General features: G+C 36.5%; 1 protein-coding gene across 3 annotated transcripts in view; it reads left to right on the top strand.

Annotated features, from left to right (window-relative positions):
• LOC106062778 (zwei Ig domain protein zig-8-like) overlaps positions 1-24,531 on the top strand; it is a 215,075-nt gene that overhangs the window by 175,144 nt on the left and 15,400 nt on the right. The gene's annotated exons all lie outside the window — the stretch shown is intronic.

The following is a 24,531-nucleotide window of genomic DNA, read 5'->3' as shown; positions in this document are numbered from 1 at the left end:
ATATTTTTTACGTACTGATTAATCATTCAGATCCTGGAACGTAACTCTTTCAAACCTAAATACCAGCAAAAATGACAATTAATTTGACCAGACATCAAATACTCTGATATTGAGACTCAGAACAGTTGATACTCAGTGCAAGCAGCCCCTGGTAACTGGGGGCCAAGCCACTGCAGCCTACCACCGGTCTAAGTAATGGCGTGTTTATGAACTCGTGAACACATGTACAAAATGAAAATGTCTAGCAGTCGAGTAGACTTATCTTTCTAAAACGTTCCCAAACATTTGTACAAACAAGCTTGTACAGATCTAAAACTAGTTGGAATACTCTGTAACTGCAAGCTATTTTTGTTCTACCCGAGGCATTTATTTGAATATCCAACATTAAGTAGAAAAAGGGTTATAACATTTTGTTTGCCTTTCATTCCCCCTCCACACACACTACCACCCCTCCCCACCACCCTCCCTCTCTTTTCCCTCATGCCGTATCACTGGTAACAAACCTGGCTTTGAGAGAAATATCCAGAAGAGGTTCCTCTGACAACTAAACCTGCTCAGATTTCCAGATATTTCAAAGAATACAAACAGTCCTCTCTCTCTCTCTCTACAAAGTGTTGCACCTGCGTTGAAAGGTTCGCCTGAACGACTCTCAAATTTTTACACCTTGTTACTAAATGTTATGATTGGATTCTGTTTTGACAATATTTCTGGCAGATGATAGATCCCTGTCTCACCACGGTGAATATTGGCAGATGAGAAGAATATTTTTAGAATGGTTTGTGTAGGCTTAAAAAACAAATAAAGACAGCTGGACTTTCTGCAAAACATCGACTTCCGCTTATTATAGTGCTGGAAAAACAAGACTTTATATTACAGTTAAGAATGTATATAAAAGACTTTATATCAAACACTTTATATCAAAAAATTTATATAAAAGACTTTATGTCAAGGACTTTGTATTTAATAATGTTAATGTTCTAATGTTATTATTGTTAGGTTTGAATACATGCAATCATTGTCTCTGTCCTATACGAGAACGTTTGAAATACATAACCTTTGAAAACAAATGGAGTGAAAGATTAATTTAAAAAAATCGTGTTTTTTTTCAGTTCGTTTGTTGTTTGCTGTTGGTTTTTTTTTCGGAAGGCTATTAACAGTTTTGCATGGCCATGGGATGAACGCTTTAAACTTTCGTCACGTGCGCTTCCAGTTCGATTACTGCCGGCTTTTATCCCCTGCCATGCTGCAGGAGATTCGGCTAGAACGGAACAATCTTTATGACGGAACGCCTGACACTTCTCAACCACACAACACAGGGTCACTAGTTAACTCTGTCGCCTTGACTTCATCTCGTTCACTCTTTAAATTCAGTTCCCAGTACCTTCCACTTCGTTGGTCGAGGTGTGGAGACAATTTATCTTACAGAGGACACACCAAGTCTTGTGTCCTTCTCACTGACATTGCCATTTAAACGCACCGCTAGGTGTTAAAAAGTCGATATTTCTTAGTCATTACCTGGCCATCAGGCAGCACCATCCATCTCACCCAAACTTAACACTTCGTATGTAGCGTAGGAAAAAATGACAATGTCTTCTTTCTCTTCTAAGCATAGTAAACCTTTCTGCAGCTTTATAAGGGTGACATTTTGTAAACAACATCAGTGGCATTCTCTAGGCTCAGTTTCCAAAATGTCTACATACTAAGCACGAACTTATTTAGTTAAAAAAAAACACACAAATTGTGAGTTGGTCAGTGATATATATCATCCGGACGTCAATAACAGAGGATAGTCATTAGCAGCTAATTGTTGATAGAAGCGAATGGTCAATAGCAGCCAGTGATTAATTGCTGCCGGGGTCTATGGTCAATTGAAGCAAGAAGTCAGTAGTAGTCAGTGGTCTATGGAGACCATGCTATTGATCTATAACAATACTCAATATAATAGAATAGCCCAATGTCACTTATAGCTCGAAAGGATCCAGTGGTCAGGAGTATCAGGTGGTCAATGACATTGTTCAAATAAACCTTTATGTGATAAGATGGTCTCAAATTTTTAAACTGACGTGTGCAATGTTGTTGTGGGCAGAAATGACATTTAGCTATAAGCCTACTTTCTGCTGAAGACCTCGTAGTCCAAACGTCTTGTGCTCTTCTGCGGTCTTGTTGAGTTTTTCTTGATTTGTGTCTTTAGTAACTCTACCACCAAAGCAGATGCTTTCCTGTCCTGCTTTACGTGTTGACGAAAATGTCTCTCCAGAATAAGACTCTAAAGTCACAGGAACAAGTGCTCCACGAGATAAACCACAATCGTCCTACGACTGTAGAAGGCCTAAAACAGTATTTCTCATTATATTTGCTTACCCTTGCATCCTATATAATCGAAGATTATATATTATATATATAAGAATATATTAACGCTCTGTGGCTGATCTGTGCCTTTATCTAAAAGAACATTTCATTGATGGAAGAGCATCCCATTGCTGCTAGAACATTCTTTAGTTGTCAAATACTTTATAACTGTACCGACACTGTATAGGCAATGAACAGCTCATGTTGAAATAATTTCCAACAGCCAGAGAAACATTTCATAAAATTCCCTGTATCTCAAGAGATAAGTTTTATCAGGAAGAACTTTCTATATTAGAAACAAGCAAAATATGAAAATACTTTTTTGAAAAAAAAGCTTATCTAAGGCTAATAGCTCCGTATTTACAACTTTATCCCTCAATAATGTAGAAGTTATGACCCTATTCGATATTTACAAATTAATTTATTACCAATAATTAATTTACTAATTAGTGATTTTTTGTATTCATGTTTTATTAGGTACAATTAATAATTAATTAAAGTTTCAACTTGATCCGAGGATGAGTGTTGGAGAAATAACGAGTACATTTATTGAAGAGGACCTAACCCTACATATTTAGCCTTATCTGTGAACACTGAAGGATGAAGATCACTTTTTGGTATCACCCAGTAATTAATTAATTCGTTCAAGTCTTGTCTATGCCAATGAATAATTGTGCAAAGTTTCAAATTTATCCGATAATGGGTGTGGAAGAAATAAGGTGTACACACGTTTTACCAGACAGACAGACAGACAGAATGAGTTGATATTAGCTTTGTGAGAGCGACCTGGTGTTTCTGTTACCATAGATCCATGTTTCAAATATAAATTACAAGTATGGAATCCGCACAAGAGCACGGTGTCATCTTCTGTTGGTGTTTTGTGGGTTGATTTGTTACAGATATATAGAATTACATTGCTATATTTTTTACCAAATTAATTTTTTTGTGGTGTTTGTTTTTGTTATTTAGTTTGTTACTAGTTAAAAACTTCAACTCTTATACAGAGTTTAAAGTGCTTGGGTTCAAAAGGGGAGTAGGTTGGGCCTACGAAGATAACACAGTTCGTTAAGGAATCTACTCAAGATTGATGTTTTATCTTAAACCATCAGCCACGTGCAATAGTTGGTGAGTTTTAAATTATTGGTTCTTCCTTTCGTCTAACTGTTCTTTTTTGTTTTGTTTTGTAAGAGTTACATTTTTGTTTGGCTAAACAGAGATTTAAGTCAAAGTTTCTTAATTGTACCAAAACGTTTCAGTCTTAATGTAATCATTTAATTTTAACGATGGTGACGCTGAGTTATAGTTGTGTGTGTGCGTTGGTGTGTGTGTGCGTGTGTGTGCACGTCTTTAAAACGCGTCAAGTGGTGGCTCCTTTGTTTTTACATTATTTATTTCTATCATTTGTTGTTGTTTTTTTTCTCTCTAAAATCAGTTTAATCAAGTTTTCAACGCATTATATCTTTTTAAAAGTTAATTTGAAAATTAAATAAGATGGAAATAGTCAATAAAATATTCACAAGAACTAAAGTTTATCTTATCTTATAAAATGCAGACGTCACTTAAAAAAAAAAGATGGTTACGTCTTGCGTGTTTTCCTAGGTCAATCTAGTCATGTATATTAATCAATGACTTAAACTCTGAAAGTCGTTTGTTTTCCTTGCTGATTCAAGCAACCCATTCAATACTCTAATAGCACTAGGTTTGATGCAGATGTGCTAATGGCCTCTCAAGAAATGAGTCTTAATGAATTGAAACAACATAACACACACACACACAGACACACAATGATTTTGTATCACTATTTGTGTCTCCACAGTTAAAAGTTTAATTAATTCCGTTCTACTTGTTTCATGTGTTACTGAGTCAAAAAAAAAATAATATGCTTTTCTTTTTTTTTTGTTATTGCTTCATTAGGACTTCAGCACGATTTCTAGAAATAATTCAGAAAAGATATTGATAACATCTACTCAATATGTCTGAACAGGTTTGAAGATCATGTTTCGAGTCAAAGTGACCCTCTGTCTTGTGATTTAACCTACTATATTACGAATTACCTTGACATGCTGTAGGGGTGGGTTATCTGAAACACTATGAACAAGAAAATATCTTTAAAATCAAGAAAAAAATAAAAAATACTTTAAAAAAAAAAAGCTTAAACGAAGTGTAATTGTATCAATTAGTTTGGATCAGCCACCCTGTCATTCAATTTGTCATAGATCTAGGCCAACAACAAATCTGTGGGATTAATAATAGTTTTGTTTAGCGCTATTTCATACTTTTAGCTTTCTCAATGCGCTATGATCAAATCACTTATCTGGGCCAGTTGGGAAACTTGAGGGGGGGGGGAGAAAGAGATATCTCGTTGGATTTTACCGAAATTGGTTTTTAAAAGCATTTACACTAAAACTGGCGAAACGACCTGAATTCGAACTCGTGTCTCACGCCTCCTCGGGCTGTCGAGCTAACCACTCTGCTAGTTAGGTACTTATGAATAGAGAAGATTGTATAGTTATATATTGTTTGTTTCAATTCAGCTTATACCACCACTTCAGTCAAGTACTATTTCTTCCCCCTTGTTCGAGATACCAAACAAAATAATTAATTACCAATAGTTAACTAATTTTTTTTGGATTCTTATGTTGTCATGTAAAAGAAATAATTGTGCAAAATTTCTCCTTGATCCAAGTTGGGTGTCGGAGAAATAACGTGTTCACCCTTTTTACCAGACAGACAGAGTGATTTAATATGAACTTTGTAAAAACAACCACTACAAAATGCTCTATGAATGTACATAATGACCATGGTGTCCAGGTATCAAGTAGTCTAAGCTATGATCTGATCTCTTGAATACGGAAGACACTTTATTTCAAAACTAAATTGCGTGGATAATAAAGTCTCGGATATTCTACAGTTGTTATCACGATAACATGTAGACCTATGTGATAATAAAGTCTCGGATATTCTACAGTTGTTATCACGATAACATGTAGACCTATGTGATAATAAAGTCTCTGATATTCTACAGTTGTTATCACGATAACATGTAGACCTATGTGATAATAAAGTCTCTGATATTCTACAGTTGTTATCACGATAACATGTAGACCTATGTGATAATAAAGTCTCTGATATTCTACAGTTGTTATCATGATAACATGTAGACCTATGTGATAATAAGGTTTCCCTGTCTCTCTGTTCTTTGACATTTAACTCTTGACGCTAAATACAAAATGGGTTTTCCAGATATTTTCTCCAATTTCTGACTTAAGTAAAACATTTCTCTTGAATTACCCCAGCCTCAAGCTTCTATTTTTAAACTAACCATTTGAAATCTCAGGTCTGGTCACAGGAATGGGAGATCTAGTGTTACTTACTTAATATCAGAAAACATTTTCCAGATATTTGATCGTTTGACTATGTTTACATAAAGTTGGTTAACGTTCAGTATCTTGGCTTCGTTTGAGATCCATTGTTTTGTATTCTGTAACTTAAGAGAGAGAGAGAATCTAATGGCCCGATGTTATTCAAATCTGGAAAGCATTTTTACGTTGCATTGACAAATATTGACTGTCTTGTTTTTAATATGTATCTGTTGATTTAAACATCGCTTTTATTTATATTTTGAACATTTTTTTTGTGCGGCATTTGCTTTTTACTGTCCAAAATTATTTTTCGAAGTGCAATCACATTTCAGAACATAGATATATGTATCTATATGTCTATGTTTCAGAAGCAGTTTTTATTTTTAAAAATTGCACTTCTGTCTAGAGAATAGCAATGGACATTTACGGAAAGAAAACATACACATACTTTTATATTTACGTGTGAAAAGCTCGATGTTCAAACTTAGTTCACTTATTTCGTTATGTCAGTTTCCTTGTCGAGGGCCACAAAAAGTAGTTCGTTTTGTATCAACATTCTTTCAATATACAAAAAGTAGTTCGTTTTGTATCAACATTCTTTCAATATACAAAAAGTAGTTCGTTTTGTATCAACATTCTTTCAATATACAAAAAGTAGTTCGTTTTGTATCAACATTCTTTCAATATACAAAAAGAAGTTCGTTTTGTATTAACATTCTTTCAATATACAAAAAGTAGTTCGTTTTGTGTTAACATGCAATGCAACATAATAAAGTGTTCAATGTTGAAGTTGTGTGTTGTTAGTTCCTTAACTAAATTGTTCATTCTCACTCTAATAAAATGTTCCTAGTTTTATCCAAATTTCTCACTGTTTACTTTGTAGTGAGAAATGGGCGAAAAACCGATTTTACAATAACTATTATTTACAGTACAAAATCTAAACGCTTGTATAGAAATAGAGCATAATGGTTTTATTTTTACTGACAATCCAACAAAGTATATTGCCCTTACAAAGCTCTAACATACAATGAAAACAAAGTCGATTATTACATGAGCTCAGATAATGCGTATGTTTGAGTCACTTAAAATATTCACTTAAAATATTGTTTTGTTTTATTTTTCAAGATTAAATTTTATTTCACCCAGCCTCAACATTGTCTTACATGTTTCGTGTAATGAAATCTGAATTGTAAGTCATATAAGAGTAATGAGATATGTCATGGTTGAAAGAATTTTTTTTTCAAGGCTAACTCGGGAGACTGTATATTTTGCCGACTAAAGATCTCATAGTTGTAAGTTTACTGTGACACTTCCACATTTATGGAAAGTTGAACCAAGAAAACGAAATTTCAATTTTTTTTTAATTGCTTTGCTCAAAATCCTTTTTTTTTTCTTTCTTTTTGCTTATCAGTGAGCCAGCAATCTCTTTGAACTTACAAAACATACTACTGCATTTATTGGTTCTCCTTTTATCCCAATTCAAAATGAGCCAAACTAATATCAATGGACTCATTCATCTTTGTAAACTAATGCCTCTTTGCCTCTGATAGACGACACTTAATGACAAAAGATTGTTTAGATATCAATCTAGATCTAAGTTTTAAAACCTAGATGTGTTGCTGAGTAGCAAAAACCTAGAGAACCCGACTGGATGTGAGCTGTTTGCTGAGAGGCAGCACGGAATCCTTCTCTAAGATACATCCTCTTCCCACGGGTCTACAAATAAGATTGGACCTTATCGCTCTGAGCATGCTATAAGCATAACAGATGCGCTATTTAAAAGTAATTTTTGTAAATTTATATTTTATTATAAAATTCATTTGGTAAAAAAAATGTTTGTCATCCATAGTGTAAAACTACAACCACAACTTTTTCTGGCATTTTCCCCCAAAGCCATGAGATATTACAAACCTGAGTCAGTTTAGCGTCCATACAAAATGAACACAATCCAATAATAGATCTACTCTCTAGCCGTCAGGGTACCCCGATAACATAAATAGAATCTGCACGCTTGGATAGCTTCGTCCCAATATTGGAGGTCATTTGGATGGCTGTTGGTGGCTAGATCCCCCTCCCCTCCACCCCCCAAAAAAAATTCCCAATCGGGTCACGTGTCATTATGAGTCCTCGAAAGAAATAGGACCGTGTGCCGCACTAAAGTATTTTCAGTGGGACTCTATTGTTTGCGGAGCAGGATCTCGCTTGATCCAACTAGAATCTACTGGATCTGATATTAGATTTATGTGAAGATGAAAAATATGAATGTTTATTCCAAGTGCACAAATTAAGCCAGCTTTGGAGCTTTTCTATAACAGCTGAAGTGTTAGGCTTGATCAAAATGTCAACAGTTCCTTTCCGCGTTACGTTTTATAGTTTATTGGACATTGTTTACTTATATTATGGACAGTTTCCTGGGGTAAAGATATCGATTGAATGATTCCATTAGAAAGATGTTTCCATAAAAACTTTTCAGAAGTTAAAGCGACATGCGCGCCACCTGCAGTAGTTTGACGCGAAAATTCAAAGTAAAAATAAGGACTACAGGCATTCTTGTGAAACAACATTTGTTAATTTTGACTAGGCTACTTGGTTATAAGTCTCCTCCGCACACAGGTTGTGACGTTGTAGATCAGTGCTCAGGCCTTCTGTGATGATCGGTCTCGGCCTGGTCCCTATGAATACACAATAAACTATGGGTGTTTTTTTTTTAAATGTACAGAAGGAAGTTGCGTCACCAATCAATACCTTTTTAGACACATTTTATAAATGACTGTCTTTTCCTCTAAAGAAGAACAAGGTTACAAAGACAGTTTGTGTGGAAACACAAACTCAAAATTGCCCCCGAAGTGGTCCACCCAGGCAGGTAAAAAGGCAGGTTTGAATATTTTCAGAAAGAACATCAGAATGAAATTCTATCAAAGACAAATGACAGAGAAGAATGGAGAAAGATGGTTGAAAGATCTTGTGTGGTGCCCCAGCGGTCCAGCAGACCATAGGATAGGTGAAAGTGAATGTGAAGTTATATGTGAATCTGGCCTATCTGATGTCGTATAATGAATATCTAGTTAAACTAATTGTTTAGTAAAGGGTCAAACTCTTATTTAAATCCTCAAGAAAAAAACAAACATTTACCTTAAAAAAATAAAATTCCTTTAGTTAGGTATACTTCGGTGTAGACGTGGCATTGCAGTTCACGCGATAATAAGAAAAGCTACTTATTAATTGTTGTTTTCAATTATGCCCAACTTATATACATACTAAATAGATTTTTTCTCTTTAAAAAAAAAACAAAAAACTTTTTTGTGTAAATGTAGTAAATAGTATGACAGATCTTACATAACTTACCTATACAAATGTAATAAAAAAGTTTTTTACAAAAAATCTAAAACCATTTGCATAAATATGTTACAAATATAGTAAGTTTCTATCTCCCCTTTAAAGAGCCTCCCGTGTTTGTTACTATTAATAGTGAATAGCTGTAAAAGTGATGCATTTTTATGAAAAAACTGCTTGCATAAGTGATTTAATAAATTAGATTTTCCGCTTTCAGAAAAGAAAAAAGTAGCCGTTGCATCAGAACTTTGAATGGTCTAAAATATTATCGTGTCAGATTTTCACTATCTTTTCTAGTTTGCGAGATCTAAACGGACGGACGGACAGACATTCCACATAAAACTAATAGCATCTAACCATTCGTATCAATAACAGACTGAAGCTCTACTAAGTCATTGGTATTCATGGCTGATTCGAGCAAACCTTGTTCCATCTTCTAGTGGCAATAGGAGAGAAAGAACACTAACACAATGTGTCCAAAGTTTTAGGAGCGTATGTGCGTGTTTATGATGTAATCATATGTAAAGAAGGACGAATGTTTAGGTTGTGTAGTTGAAGAGTTTCTGATGAAACCACGAGCTGGTATGTCGTAATTGAATTTAATAAATACTGGGGGAAACTTGAAGATGAGGGAATAACATGAGACGTGAGACAAAATAGAATTGTGAAGTATCTTTAAGTATCTTTAAGTATCTATTTTTGTATCTTGTTTCAATTATTTCATTTGTGTTTCTACATACATCTTCGTTCAAGTTGAATCTATAAATATGTATAACTAAAATTCTATTCAGTTGTGTTTTAAAAGAAGCTTCTTTATATTTTGTATTGTTCTACATTAACGAAATATTACACCTACATCGGTTTATGTGTACTAGATGTTTGGGGCTACAAGCCAACGACCGGGTATTAATACTATGGAGTAAGAAATGTGCCTTAGTGTCTCATCCAGTCTTTTATAAGCTGTGTTTGTATTTGTAAGTTAGGGTTTAATGATTTAGTATTAATGTTCTTTCTACTTTTTTTTTCTGCCCTGGAGTGTCTCTACGTTTTAGTGATCTTAATAATAGTGTTACGCTAGTAAATAAGAGTATCGATTTGTTATAAACATCACATACAAACATTCTGCTTTCCTGAATTGAAAGGTCCAAACAGAGGACGCACATCTAATATTGATCTCTAGATTGAGAAGTGTAGGAATCCTTACTAAAGTCACATCTAATATTGATCTCTAGATTGAGAAGTGTAGGAATCCTTACTAAAGTCACATCTAATATTGATCTCTAGATTGAGAAGTGTAGGAATCCTTACTAAAGTCACATCTAATATTGATCTCTAGATTGAGAAGTGTAGGAATCCTTACTAAAGTCACATCTAATATTGATCTCTAGATTGAGAAGTGTAGGAATCCTTACTAAAGTCAATAAATAATAGTACGTAATGTCGCAGGTAACTCAGGGTTGGAGATTATACCTTTTCATGACACAGTTAGAGAGTACACCTATTAAAAGAACCTATCAGGTGTTTTGGTATGGAAAGCTCATGGATTCAGTGTTATACCCAAAAGTGCCAGATCTGGGGAAGGGCAGACGGGGCTACTGCAACATCCACTAGAGAAGGGCCTTCACAACGAGTAAAAAAAAATGTGACAGGTCAGCACCTTGTATCTTTTGTTGTTGTTGTTGTTGTTGTTTTTACCAACAATACTTTAAATCTTACGGCTGACAACTCTGTCGTGGTTAAGAAGTATCCTCTTGCTGCGTGCTCGTAACGAAGACTCCGCGAAATTTTATTCGAAGCTAAGGACGAATGTGAATTCTGAAATTGTATGTATAAACACACACACACAAGTATTTTCATATAGATAGTTTAGTTTATAATTAATTATATTTAATTTACACATTATTACACTCTTTGTTGAAATAATTTTATTTGTTATCCAAAAATTTTGGAAAGACTTTTTTTTCTCCCCCTCCCCGCGGGGCCATAAATATATGTATGTGTGTGTGTGCGCGCGCGTGTGTGATTAATCTTTATTACATTCCGACCTTTCATTCTTTCGGACTACGTTTATTGTACCCTAGTATGGGTTCCTTGAGCTAGTGGAAAGACTAAACACCTCCGCCCTTCCTCGCCCTAGCGGGGACCGGGGCGGAATCCCTCCACCAAGCACTATTTCCGGTATTTAAAACCAAAATAAAAGCACATTCTGAAGTATCTACAGTGCATTATCCAGCTTTTAACAAATTTTAGCTCGAAAAACCAAATCTGCTATTCACAGCACTTTATTAATGGTAGAAATTTGCAACTCTTCTTGTCTGCGCTCATGGAATTTGGTGACTGTAGTTTGTTTTATATTTAATATCGAAAAGGGAAGTTTTATAGTCAAAACCATCATAGTCAAACGAAAAAATATCTGGAGTTTTTTTTAACAAACTCAAAACCCCCCTAGCGAAGCTCATAGAATTTGATGACTGTAGATTGCTTTAGAATAATATTGAAGAGGGGATTTTTAACCTTAAAACTCTCTGTAGGAGGGTATAAAACTCAAAACCATCTGGAGGGGATTTTAAACTTAAAGCCCACTGGAGAAGGTGGAGTTAAACTCAAAACCCCCCTTGGCCAAGCTCATAGAATTTTGTGACCGTAGTTTGCTTCAAATGTATATTGAAGCAGTGGTTTTTATTTTTTGCTTGAAACCCATTGGAGGGGGTTATAAACTCAAAACCCTCTGGAGGGGTTTTTAATTTAAAGCCCGCTGGAGGGGATTTTTTTTAAACTCGAAACCCTCTCTACGCTACGCTCATAGAAACTGGTGACTATTGGATCTTTAGCCTTATATCGAAGAGGGAGTTTTATCGTAAAAAAAAAAAATTAGCGGCTACGCGCATGGCGTTTTGGTGACTGTCGTTTACATTATATTTTTGTTTTATGGAAGTTGGGATATAACGTCAAAACCCCTGGAGGGGGGATTTTAAAGTCCCCCCCCCCCAGGCTTGTAGAATAATGCAATCGTAAATATTCTTAACTTGAATACTTTCAAGATGATTCATGAGCCTTTTAAATATATTTTTTTTTGGGGGGGGTTATAGATAGATCCAGTTCTTTTGGCTGTCTTTCGCTAGTCCTCCTAAGCACTTGCCAGTCATTAGGAATCGAGAAAAGAGTTAATTAGTGAACTCGAGGTGGAAGCAAGCCAAGGTCTACACAGCTTTTAGACACTAGTACTCCCCCTCTCTCTCTCTCTCTCTCTCTCTGTCTCTCTCTGTCTCTCTCTCTCATATTCATACACATTAAATAACTCAGTGACTTACCCACATATTGTAATGTATATGAATGTTAATGCTGAGTGCGGGAAGGCGGGACATTTGGTGGTCGGTTTGATGCCCAGCGTCCATCCATTTTCTGTGACGCGATTTAATCAAAGGTTGCTTTCTTTTTCGTGGTAAGATACATAACTCCAGAGGGTCAATGGATTTGTTAGCGACATTCAAAACACACACTGTCACAAACGCACAGAAGTGTACACACACACACACACACACAAGATGTTGCCTAATATAAACAAGAAGAACATTTAAACAACTTTTTTGTTTCAAAAAGATAATACCTCCTCCCTCCCTCCTCCCTACCTCCTCCTTTATGTAACGTATTGTTTTTCTCTTAATAATTTATGAATGTTAGATTAAAAAGCAGCAGAAGGTTTTTAACCCCCCCCCCACTCCACCCCACGTGAAAGACTCCTGGTTAAGCAAATGTATAGATCTACTAAGCATTATAATATTCCAATGATAGACCTTTAGATCCTGAATTACAAGACAATGAGCGAGACTGAACAATAATTTATCAAACTCTTCAAGAGAAATAGTTTTTCGTTCTCTAGACAAATTTAAATTTCTTTCTTTTTTTTTTTACTTTGAAAAATCATAAAGGTCAAACCAGAGTTTTCCTAGTTTGGCCGACGAGCTAGTAATTTTTTTAAAAAGTATTTCGAATTTCTAGGAAAATCGTTAGAGCCGTTTTCGAGAACAGTGTCTAGATTTCATTTGTTTCCAGGATCCAGGATTGTTGTTAAGCCCTACCGGTCGATGATTTATAGCATCAAACTGCTGGTAGACAACTAAACCGTTGTAGGCCTAATATATCTTATCTACTAAAGCTTCAAATAATTTGAATAACTTCCTTTTGTGAACAAAACTAAATATCACTTTTATTGTAGTATAGATAAAATCAAATTGTGATAAAATGAAATAAATGTACTTGACTTTAGTAATGATATCTTTTAACAAAATCTAACTCAATACAATAACACAACCCTTAAGTCTCACGTTCTGGAGTCGTCTCACCTAAGATCACATGATGACAATGTCAACTAAGTTGCATCATTCTTCATTCACAATTAATCGCTTACCTCTTCCCACCGTCAACATAGAAACAAACACACACTCCATAAAAAGGATCCATTTGATTCCATTTGTTTCCATGAATTTGCGACCTGAATGAGGGAATTTATTTTTTAAAAAGTGCTTCGCTCAATGTCATTAAGCTGTGTGGTACTAAGTTCTCTATGTGGATACCTGGCATTCAAGACGTGTTGCACAGTGTTCTCTGTGTGGATAACAAGCCAGAGGATGTGGTGTACTAAGTTCTCTGTGGACAACAAGCCAGAGGATGTGGTGTACTAAGTTCTCTGTGGACAACAAGCCAGAGGATGTGGTGTACTAAGTTCTCTGTGGACAACAAGCCAGAGGATGTGGTGTACTAAGTTCTCTGTGGACAACAAGCCAGAGGATGTGGTGTACTAAGTTCTCTGTGAACAACAAGCCAGAGGATGTGGTGTACTAAGCTCTTTGTGGACAACAAGCCAGAGGATGCGGTGTACTAAGCTCTCTGTGGACAACAAGCCAGAGGATGTGGTGTACTAAGTTCTCTGTGGACAACATGCCAGAGGATGTGGTGTACTAAGTTCTCTGTGGACAACAAGCCAGAGGATGTGGTGTACTAAGCTCTCTGTGGACAACAAGCCAGAGGATGTGGTGTACTAAGCTCTCTGTGGACAACAAGCCAGAGGATGTGGTGTACTAAGCTTTCTGTGGACAACAGGCCAGAGGATGTGGTGTACTAAGCTCTCTGTAGACAACAGGCCAGAGGATGTGGTGTACTAAGCTCTCTGTGGACAACAGGCCAGAGGATGTGGTGTACTAAGCTCTCTGTGGACAACAAGCCAGAGGATGTGGTGTACTAAGCTCTCTGTGGATAACAAGCCAGAGGATGCGGTGTACTAAGCTCTCTGTGGACAACAGGCCAGAGGATGTGGTGTACTAAGCTCTCCGAAGACAACAAGCCAGAGGATGTGGTGTACTAAGCTTTCTGTGGACAACAGGCCAGAGGATGTGGTGTACTAAGCTCTCTGTAGACAACAGGCCAGAGGATGTGGTGTACTAAGCTCTCTGTGGACAACAGGCCAGAGGATGTGGTGTACTAAGCTCTCTGTGGATAACAAGCCAGAGGATGTGGTGTACTAAGCTCTCTGTGGACAACAAGCCAGAGGATGTGGTTTACTAAGCTCTCTGTGGATAACAAGCCAGAGGATGTTGTTTACTAAGCTCTCTGTGGATACTCGTCCCTTCGGGGATGTGTTGCTTATGTCCCTATGTCGAGTATTCCATACCAATGGGATTTGATATTTACATCTCATTGTTGATCAGAAGAAACAGCTAAATGCCTAGCTATAACCAGGGTCGGGCTTACAAATTGCGGGGCCCTTGACAGTCATAGGGCCCAATTTGAAATAATCGGCCGGTTCTGGCTTTAACCGATATCAATCGTTGCGCCAAAACCCATACTGCTAATTGGTTGTAGGCGAGACTAATGTTGACATTGATTGTTAGCGTAGTCAGGTCGTGGAGACTGTTAATAAAAGTTTAGAACATTTGAATAGGAGATGAAGCGAAAAGCCTTCAAACCATTTCACTATCACCCTCTACTTTTTATTTTTTTAATTCTTCCGAAAAAATATGATTTTTTAGACTTTTTGTTTAGCAATTAAATTTATACGATTATTTAAAAAGCATGGAATGTTATTTTTAAGTTGATTTTTTTCCAGCCCCCCCCCCTTCTCTCTCTCTCTCTCTCTCTCTCTCTCTCTCACACACACACACACACACACGAACAATCTCACTGTCTCTCTATGTCTCTCTGTTCTTTCTCTCCACCAGTCAGCACTCTTGTCAAAAGTTCTGGTTTCGTCTTAATAGTAAACGAGATTTGAAAATTTTGCAGACATTTCTTTAAGCATCATATGAAACCGAGATTTTAGATTTTCTTGATCTCATTCTAAGGGAAATTGTTGTGTCGCAATGTCTCTACCCACTCAACTAGCAAACTAAAACATTGACCAGTATTTTAAAAACATTGACATTTTAATGAACGGACTTTTTACAAATATTGTTTTTATAATTATTGGAGGACGATGATTTTTTTTTCTCCTAGCCATAAAACATTTGGATCTTAATTTTGATACTAAAGTTTGAATTAATTAATTTATTTTTTTTGCATTTAAACTTTTGCAAAGCTCCAGTACTTTTTTTGTTTTCTGTGTGACATTAGCTCATTTCACATTTGAGATCTTTGCATAATCCAGCTCCACAATCTGCCTCTCCTATCCACAATGTAGCACTCTTTTCTCCACAATCTGCCTCTCTTATACACAATGTAGCACTCTTTTCTCCATAATCTGTCTCACTTATACACAATGTAGCACTCTTTTCTCCATAATCTGCCTCTCTTATCCACAATGTAGCACTCTTTTCTCCCCAAACTGCCTCTCTTATACACAATGTAGCATTCTTTTCTCCACAATCTGCCTCTCTTATACACAATGTAGCACTCTTTTCTCCATAATCTGCCTCTCTTATACACAATGTAGCACTCTTTTCTCCATAATCTGTCTCACTTATACACAATGTAGCACTCTTTTCTCCATAATCTGCCTCTCTTATCCACAATGTAGCACTCTTTTCTCCCCAAACTGCCTCTCTTATACACAATGTAGCATTCTTTTCTCCACAATCTGCCTCTCTTATACACAATGTAGCACTCTTTTCTCCATAATCTGCCTCTCTTATACACAATGTAGCACTCTTTTCTCCACAATCTGCCTCTCTTATACACAATGTAGCACTCTTTTCTCCATAATCTGCCTCTCTTATACACAATGTAGCACTCTTTTCTCCACAATCTGTCTCTCTTATACACAATGTAGCACTCTTTTCTCCATAATCTGCCTCTCTTATACACAATGTAGCACTCTTTTCTCCACAATCTGTCTCACTTATACACAATGTAGCACTCTTTTCTCCACAATCTGTCTCACTTATCCACAATGTAGCACTCTTTTCTCCACAATCTGTCTCACTTATACACAATGTAGCACTCTTTTCTCCATAATCTGTCTCTCTTATACACAATCTAGCACTCTTTTCTCCACAATCTGTCTCACTTATACACAATGTAGCACTCTTTTCTCCATAATCTGCCTCTCGTATACACAATGTAGCACTCTTTTCTCCATAATCTGTCTCTCTTATACACAATCTAGCACTCTTTTCTCCACAATCTGTCTCACTTATACACAATGTAGCACTCTTTTCTCCATAATCTGCCTCTCTTATCCACAATGTAGCACTCTTTTCTCCATAATCTGTCTCTCTTATACACAATGTAGCACTCTTTTCTCCACAATCTGTCTCACTTATACACAATGTAGCACTCTTTTCTCCATAATCTGCCTCTCTTATCCACAATGTAGCACTCTTTTCTCCATAATCTGCCTCTCTTATACACAATGTAGCACTCTTTTCTCCATAATCTGCCTCTCTTATCCACAATGTAGCACTCTTTTCTCCCCAAACTGCCTCTCTTATACACAATGTAGCATTCTTTTCTCCACAATCTGCCTCTCTTATACACAATGTAGCACTCTTTTCTCCATAATCTGCCTCTCTTATACACAATGTAGCACTCTTTTCTCCACAATCTGCCTCTCTTATCCACAATGTAGCACTCTTTTCTCCATAATCTGTCTAACGTAGAATTCAATCTATTTGGCTTTCCAGTTTTCTGTTAGAAGGTTTAGGGATCTTATTTCTTGCAGAAATCAAAATCATACTTGAGAATGTTTCTTTCTCTAGCTGAGCAAACGTCTGAGACTGATATTATTGTAGTTGTTTTTTTTTAATCTTTTCAATTTGTGTGTGTGTTTTTATTAGTTATGGAGACGTGGTGGCTGAGTGGTAAAGCGCTTGTCTTTTGAACCTGGGTCCCCGGTTCGAATCCTGGTGAAGACTGGGATTTTAAATTTAATTTAGGGATCTTTAAGGGCGCGCTATATCCACCCAGCTCTGATGTGCTGGCCACATAACAAAATCGTTAAACGTAGGCAACAGAAATAGATGATCTTTACATCAGCTGCCCTATAGATGGCAATATCTGAAAGTGGAACTTAACTGTATAATTATTTCTTTGGTTGCTTTATTTAGACGACAACTTTTATCTTTGTTTCTTGTTGTTGTTTTTTTTGTGTGTTTTACATTTTATTTTTTTTAATACAGAATGATTCGTTAACGTACGTGTGTTAAAACATACAGATGTAGGCAACACGCATTTAGACATCCTACAACTATTAGCACAATTTGAAGCCTTACTTTAGACCAATTTAGTTGTTTATTGTTCTGTGATGTATATTCTCCGCAAGGGATTGTAACAACTGAAGATAAAATTTACGTTTAGTTTTATCTATTGTCTCTGTGTGTGCTTTGGTTTGTGTGCATGCGTCTTTATTTCAGAACACTTCACTACAACATAAAAAATAAACTTTTCAGAAAATTGGTTTAAATTTTAGATTGTTTACGGTAAGTCCCATAGCATAAAACGAAAAACGAGTCATCTGTGCCAGCGCCAATGTGGTGAAGACTAACGGAATGAAAAGATTTGGCATTGAAACGTTTCAACTAAATCTGGGAGTGAAGTCAAACTCGGTTACCCTGATCCTAAAACTAATGGGCAGTGATAAAGCAAAACATGGTGGCCCACTGTACCCAGAGGAGAATAGATTTGTTGGAACGTTTCTATTATGACAGAGGCCATAACCCAGCTTTGTTGGCTACTGTTCGAGTCGCCTCGGACAATGGGCCTTTTGTGTCCTGCACGTGCATCCAAAGCGATACTATCACGAGGGCCGGGTCGGAGAGTGGCGATCAGCAAATAGTATTTTGTGTCTTTTCCCCTCGGGTCTTAATTTTTGTTATGGACAGCACTCTGGTTGATAACACAGGCAATGCGATCTGTCGTCTGCTAAGAGCACGATATAGTCGACATCAGAGCTTCTCAAAATTTTTCTTTGCATGTACCCCTGAGTAGACTTTCCATTTCTTAGGAAATAACTAATCCTGTCCTCAAACCTATAATCAAATGCAAACTATTTCTCAACTATTTCTCAATAGGAATCTTCTTCACTGTCGAAATTTCTTATATCGTATGTATACTGAGTCCGCCAAGTCCTCATGGGTGTATTTATGCTTTGTCCGCCAAGTCCTCACAGGGGTATATACACGTCCGGTTGAGGACCTCTGGTGTACATACAACCTGATGCATCCTTGGAAAGGTCACAGACCAGAATGAATGAAAGGGTCATTCTTGGCAACGCGGGAGTGTCAATTGTTGGGCCTCCCTGAAACCATTATGTTTTGTGCATGTGATATCGTGATTCTAACACATTTAGAATGAAACCAAACCCTCTCCTTTAGTGTGAATCCATTAGAGAAGTTTTTGTTTTCCTTTTGGCTTGGTCTAACAGGTCATATATATATATTGTTATTTGTCGCGAAAATCATGTCCATGTGGTGTTTTTGTTTGTAATGTACAAATTATTTCTTTATCAAAATAGCAACTCTAACATGCTTCTAGATGGCAAAGTCAGAGATATTTGTTATTGTCTACATTAACCAGGGAAACAAAATAGTGTTTTGAACAATGAATTATCATAGATTATTTAATGGAGATAATGATAGTAGATGCAGATAAATTGTCAATTTTAAGAGTTTTGATGAAAGTACCAAAATTTGAAATTACGTTTCTCAATAGTACTATCAGTCATTGACCTAGATCTAAATAGAGGCTCACGTGTTTAATATTTTTTTAATGTCATATCCCCCCATCCACCCCATTTTCCATAAAAATCCTCTTTGTCTACCGTAGAAATCCCTATTTAATATTTTGACTGAAAAATATTAGTTATGAATTAAATAATAACAGATTTTCGCCATATTTACATTGACAAAATGAATGTATTGTCTAACGCAATTCACTTTGCTCTTATTTTCAAAAGGTACACGCATACAAGTTTTTCCAATCTTATTCAAAGTTTTCTGATTGTGTGTTTTTTTTAATCTAATATCTCGTCCTAAAAAATAAAGCATGGGCAAAGATTATTAGCTTTAAAAAAAAATAATATATGAGCTCCTCCCTTTACATGGCTTCTATATATAACCAAACTATGTGTGTAGGCCTATGTAATACACTAGAAGTCTATATTAAAACATAAAAAGCAAAAAAGATAGCAGCACACACAGAGCTTATACTATGTACCAAAGTGTATTCCTTAATAATACACATTAGGACATAATAAACTGTATTATAAAACATAAATGTGTACTTCTAATCCATGAAAGGATGTAATTAAAATTGTGTATTTGTTAATCCCAATGTGTAAATAAATGTGATGATGCCGATCTGGTTAGTGTCAATAATACGTGTATTCACAACGAGGCTTTGATCTAGTTTGTTGATGGCTTTAAATGGATTAATGACAACACACTCAAGTCAATAATCAAGTAGTGGGACATAGCTGGATCGCACGGTCCGCACTTACCGCCTACAGAGCTTTGGCTAGTTAGACGACAAGGGGTCACTAAGTCTGAGCTAATTCCACGGCATTGGCTCAGTCCGAGGAAACAGGGGGGAAAAAAGGGGAAACATTTGTTTGGTCAGTCCCCGGACTGCCTGTGTGCTTAAAGTCTAGAGATGGGCTTTAAATGGAACTCTCTGTTTGTGTACCTGGACCTCCTGAGTAGTTCTCACAAAATGTCTCTCTGTGCAACTCTCTGACTGCTGACAGTGCCAGTGTTTTCTCTGCATACAAGTTTGAGAACTAGTGAAGGCTGTGTGAGTCAGTGTGAGCTTCTACGTTGCACATGGCATTAGTCTCTTCCGGGATGAACTCTGGGACTACTCCGTCAACGGCTGGTCCGGAGGAGAAAATCAATTGAAAGCCAGGACAAAGCTTCAAAACATAAGACTGCAGTAGAGTTACTCAAGTTGGGTCAAATAATATGGCGGCTCCCTTCAATTAAACGTAGTATCAATTCGAGTATTACAACATATTTTAAAAGAGATTAAGATTATAATACGTGATAAAACATGCATATGTCATCTAAATACAAACAGCAACACTAGCTTCTTTCATTGTTAAATAGAATATTTAAAGATTTCTTATGTATATAAGTGGAATCTAATTTTAAACAACACTATGAGACAAGCAAACCGCACATCACATATTTTTCACTTGATGCAACGCACGAGAGATTGGCCCTTAACAAAACAATTACATAATTAGATAGTCATTCAATAACATCATTTAGGCCAGGTTCACATTGAACCATATCTTTATAATTATCAGTCTATTGAATAGATGTAAATATAAACATTTTAAAAAACTAATTAATTACCAATAATTGATTGACTAATTGAGTATTTTTGTTTATTGATTCATGTTTTGTTAGGTACAATAAATAATTGTTTAAAGTATCAACTTGATCGGAGAATACATGAGGGAGAAATGTAAGACTTAAACCATATCTGTGAATACTGAAGGATTTGTTTCCTTTGTTGGTATCAAACAAAATAATCACTTCATTAATTATCAGTAATTAATTGTCTAATTGGTTACTTGTATATTTACTTGTCTATGCCTATGAATAATTGTGAGAAGTTTCAACATGATCTAGAATGGGTGTGGAAGAAATAACGTGTACACATCTTTAACCAGATGATGATTACGTCCTACGCGTGTTTCTAGGTCAATCGAGTCATGCATGTTAATCAATGACTTAAATTCTACCAAGTCTTTGGTTTTCCTGGCTGACTCAGGCAACCCATTTCATGCTCTAATAGCACTAGGGAAGAAGGAGCCTTTGTATAAATTTGTCCTGATATATGCCTTTATCTTTGTGTCTTTCTGAGTATTTTTTTAGGTTTTATTTTTGTATTTGAAGATTATGGATCAGTGTTTTATGTATAATTGCTACTTTACTTTTAAGTCTTCTATCCTTAAAGGGTTTCTAAATATAGTGATTTTACTAAAGGTGTTACTCTAATCAAATGTAAATGCTCATTTGTTATGAATTACGTTGCTCTATTTTATGTCCCAGTTTTCCTAAGTTGAGGGGACCCAAACAGAGGATATTATTGGCCTAACCAAGGTTACATAAAATTTTGGTTTTATGTTCTTATTTGATTTGTAAAAATTTATTTAAATAATAGTGTATGTATTGTTTTAATAGTTTCATTACTATGTGGAGTCCATGAAAGTAGTTCTGCTATTCATGCCGAAAATATTGAAACCACTTCAAGGGCCGATTCTGAGTGTGTGTTTCCACACAATCATCAGTTCTTGATGATTGTACATAAGCAAGGGTGCAATTAGTGCACTTTAAACTATCGTAGGATGTGGAGGATGAAAGGGACTCTTGTTATTTCATTTTCTGTGTTAATTGTCCATCACATTCTCCTCTACGATCCATCACTTCTACCCTACAAGAGAGTCTTTTCTAAACCCATTTATCCATTTGGTTTCAAAGGACAGTGCTGTGTATTGCGCTTGTATACATTTAGACATTTCAATGCTAGATGATGTCCTTCTTCTTCCTCCTGCTAGTCCAGTGTTTCTCAAACTGTGTGCCGCGGCACACTAGTGTGCCGCCGAAGATTTGCAGGTGTGCCGCGGGAGTTTTCAGAACGCCACACGTGCAGCGTTACCCAGGTCTGTCTACTATTAAATTTTTATTTTACGTTACGATGACATCCCCACTTACAAAGACCAGTAATAGTAGTGGATCGCTGCATAGTGACGGAAAGGTCTGTTAGCTATTCAGGTTATGAAATAGTTCACTATACATATATTATTATAATGACTCAAATGTAGGCCGCCTTAGCTGACGCACAGCAGTTCTTGAATTGGTAACGATAATAATAAGCGATTAGTTTCATGTAAAGTTTTTAGGTGTATGTTAATAGTAACAAATTATCAATAAGCGTTATTTATTATCCATGGAGAACTACGCTAGCAAGAATGAAACTGCGAAAGCGTTAAATGAAAAGCAAGGAACCAAACGAAGGTACAATGAAGATTACATCGGGTATGGTTTCATATCTTCTGGACCTGAAGATGTTCCATTGCCTTTCTGTTTGATCTGCAATGCAACTCTGAGGCGCTTGCTCCAAGCAACTTGAAGAGACACTTGGAAACAAAACATCCAGCTGTAAAAGCGCAGCCGAAGGAATACTTCGAAAACATCAGGGCTCAACAAACGAAACAAGCTAAGAAACTTACGAACTACCTAAAGCTGCCAGAAAAGGGATTGATTGCAAGTTATAAGGTTGCTCAGTTATTAGCAAAACGCAAGAAAGCACACACACACACAATCAGTCATTGCACCAGCTTTAGCAATAGTTGTTGAAACTATCCTTGGACCCGATGCCGCTGAAAAAGTTAAAAAACCCTAACCCATCCTTTGTCAAAAGAAACTGTCACGTCAGATTTACAAGATCAAGTCTGCGAACACTTCGACGTGACTGACGATGAAGTGTCTCTGCTGTGGTCTCTTCAAGTTGATGAATCCACTAACGTTAGCGGCAAAGCTAAGCTGCTAGCTTTTATTCGGTTCATAAAGGATGAAAAATGTGTCAACGAATTCTTATTTTGCAAAGACTTACCAACTACGACCAAAGGCGAAGATATTTTAAAAGTGGTGAACGAAAACATTTTGCTATTCAAACTACAGTGGAAAAACTGTGTCAGCGTTTGCGCCGATGGCTGTCTTCCATGCAGGGAAATAGAAAGGGATTCGTCACTCTTGTGGGTCAAGAAAATCCAAATGTATTAGTTGTTAACTGCATAATCCACAGAGGAGCTCTTGCCTTCAAGTCTTTACCGAAAGATTTGATGTCTGCTCTGGATCAAGTGAATGAAGTTGTAAACTTCATCGAATCTCGACCGCTTGCATCCCGACTTTTCTCTCATGTATGTGAAGCTATGGATTCAGACTACAAATGTCTCCTGTATCACACCAACGTTCGTTGGCTCTCCAGGGGAAAAGTGTTAAAGCGTGTCGTCCAGCTCAAGGCTGAGCTGATTTCATTCTTGGAGACTGAAAAAAAAAGACTTTGGATCTTCTATTCATGACGAGATCTGGTGGGTTACGGTGACATTTCTCTCTGATTTATTTGACAAATTAAATTCATTGAATTTAAGTCTTCAAGGACCATCGGAAACCATCATCACTGTATCCTAAAAACTGAAGTCATTTGGTGAAAAATTGTCTGTGTGGCAGAGTAAGATCTCGAAAGGAGTCTTCGACTGCTTTCCTACTTACAATGAATTTGCTTCAAATAAAGAAATCACCTCCGAAATTCTTGGCTATTTGACACACTTGCAGTCAGCATTGCAGCATTACTTTCCAACAGTAAAGAGTATGGATGGGTCAGCTATCCATTTGGAAACAATGGAGCTACAAATCTGACAGCTGAAGAAGCATTGATTTAAAAAACGATGCAGTTCTTAAGTCAAATTTTGCCGAGAAAAGCCTGGATGTGTTTTGGATTTCAATCATTAAGTTATATCCTGCAATCAGTTTAAGAGCATTCTTCCATTTGCATCTTCATGTTTTGTGAGTTTGGATTTTCAGCACTGACTGAAATCAAGTCTAAGAAAAGAGAGAGACTTCTTAAAATAGACGATGAAATGCGAGTTTGTTTGTCGACTCTGAAGCCTCGATTAGATCGCATTTGCTCTCAAAAAACAGGCACACCCTTCACATTAAATATAATACTTAAAAACAGGTAAAATATATTTTTCTTTTTATTATAAAACAACTGTTGCTCTTCGTGGTGTGCCGCGAAATTTTTGTAGTTTTTTTACTGTGCCGCCAGACAAAAAAGTTTGAGAAACACTGTGCTAGTCCCTGTGTAGTCTTGGGGAAGCCGAGTTCTTGGTGTACATGACCAATCCAGCCAATCACGCCAATGGCTGATGACAATGGTGATGTCAAGGGACTACACTCTTCTCTAGACCATGCTGCTTATATTGTCACCAAAAAAAAATATTTCCGAAACACGTTTGCCCTTGTCGACTGTAAAAACATGAGGTTCACCT

This window comes from Biomphalaria glabrata, chromosome 1 (genome assembly GCF_947242115.1).
Source record: "Biomphalaria glabrata chromosome 1, xgBioGlab47.1, whole genome shotgun sequence".
Taxonomy (NCBI): domain Eukaryota; kingdom Metazoa; phylum Mollusca; class Gastropoda; family Planorbidae; genus Biomphalaria; species Biomphalaria glabrata.
This window is presented reverse-complemented; position numbering and strand designations above follow the sequence as displayed.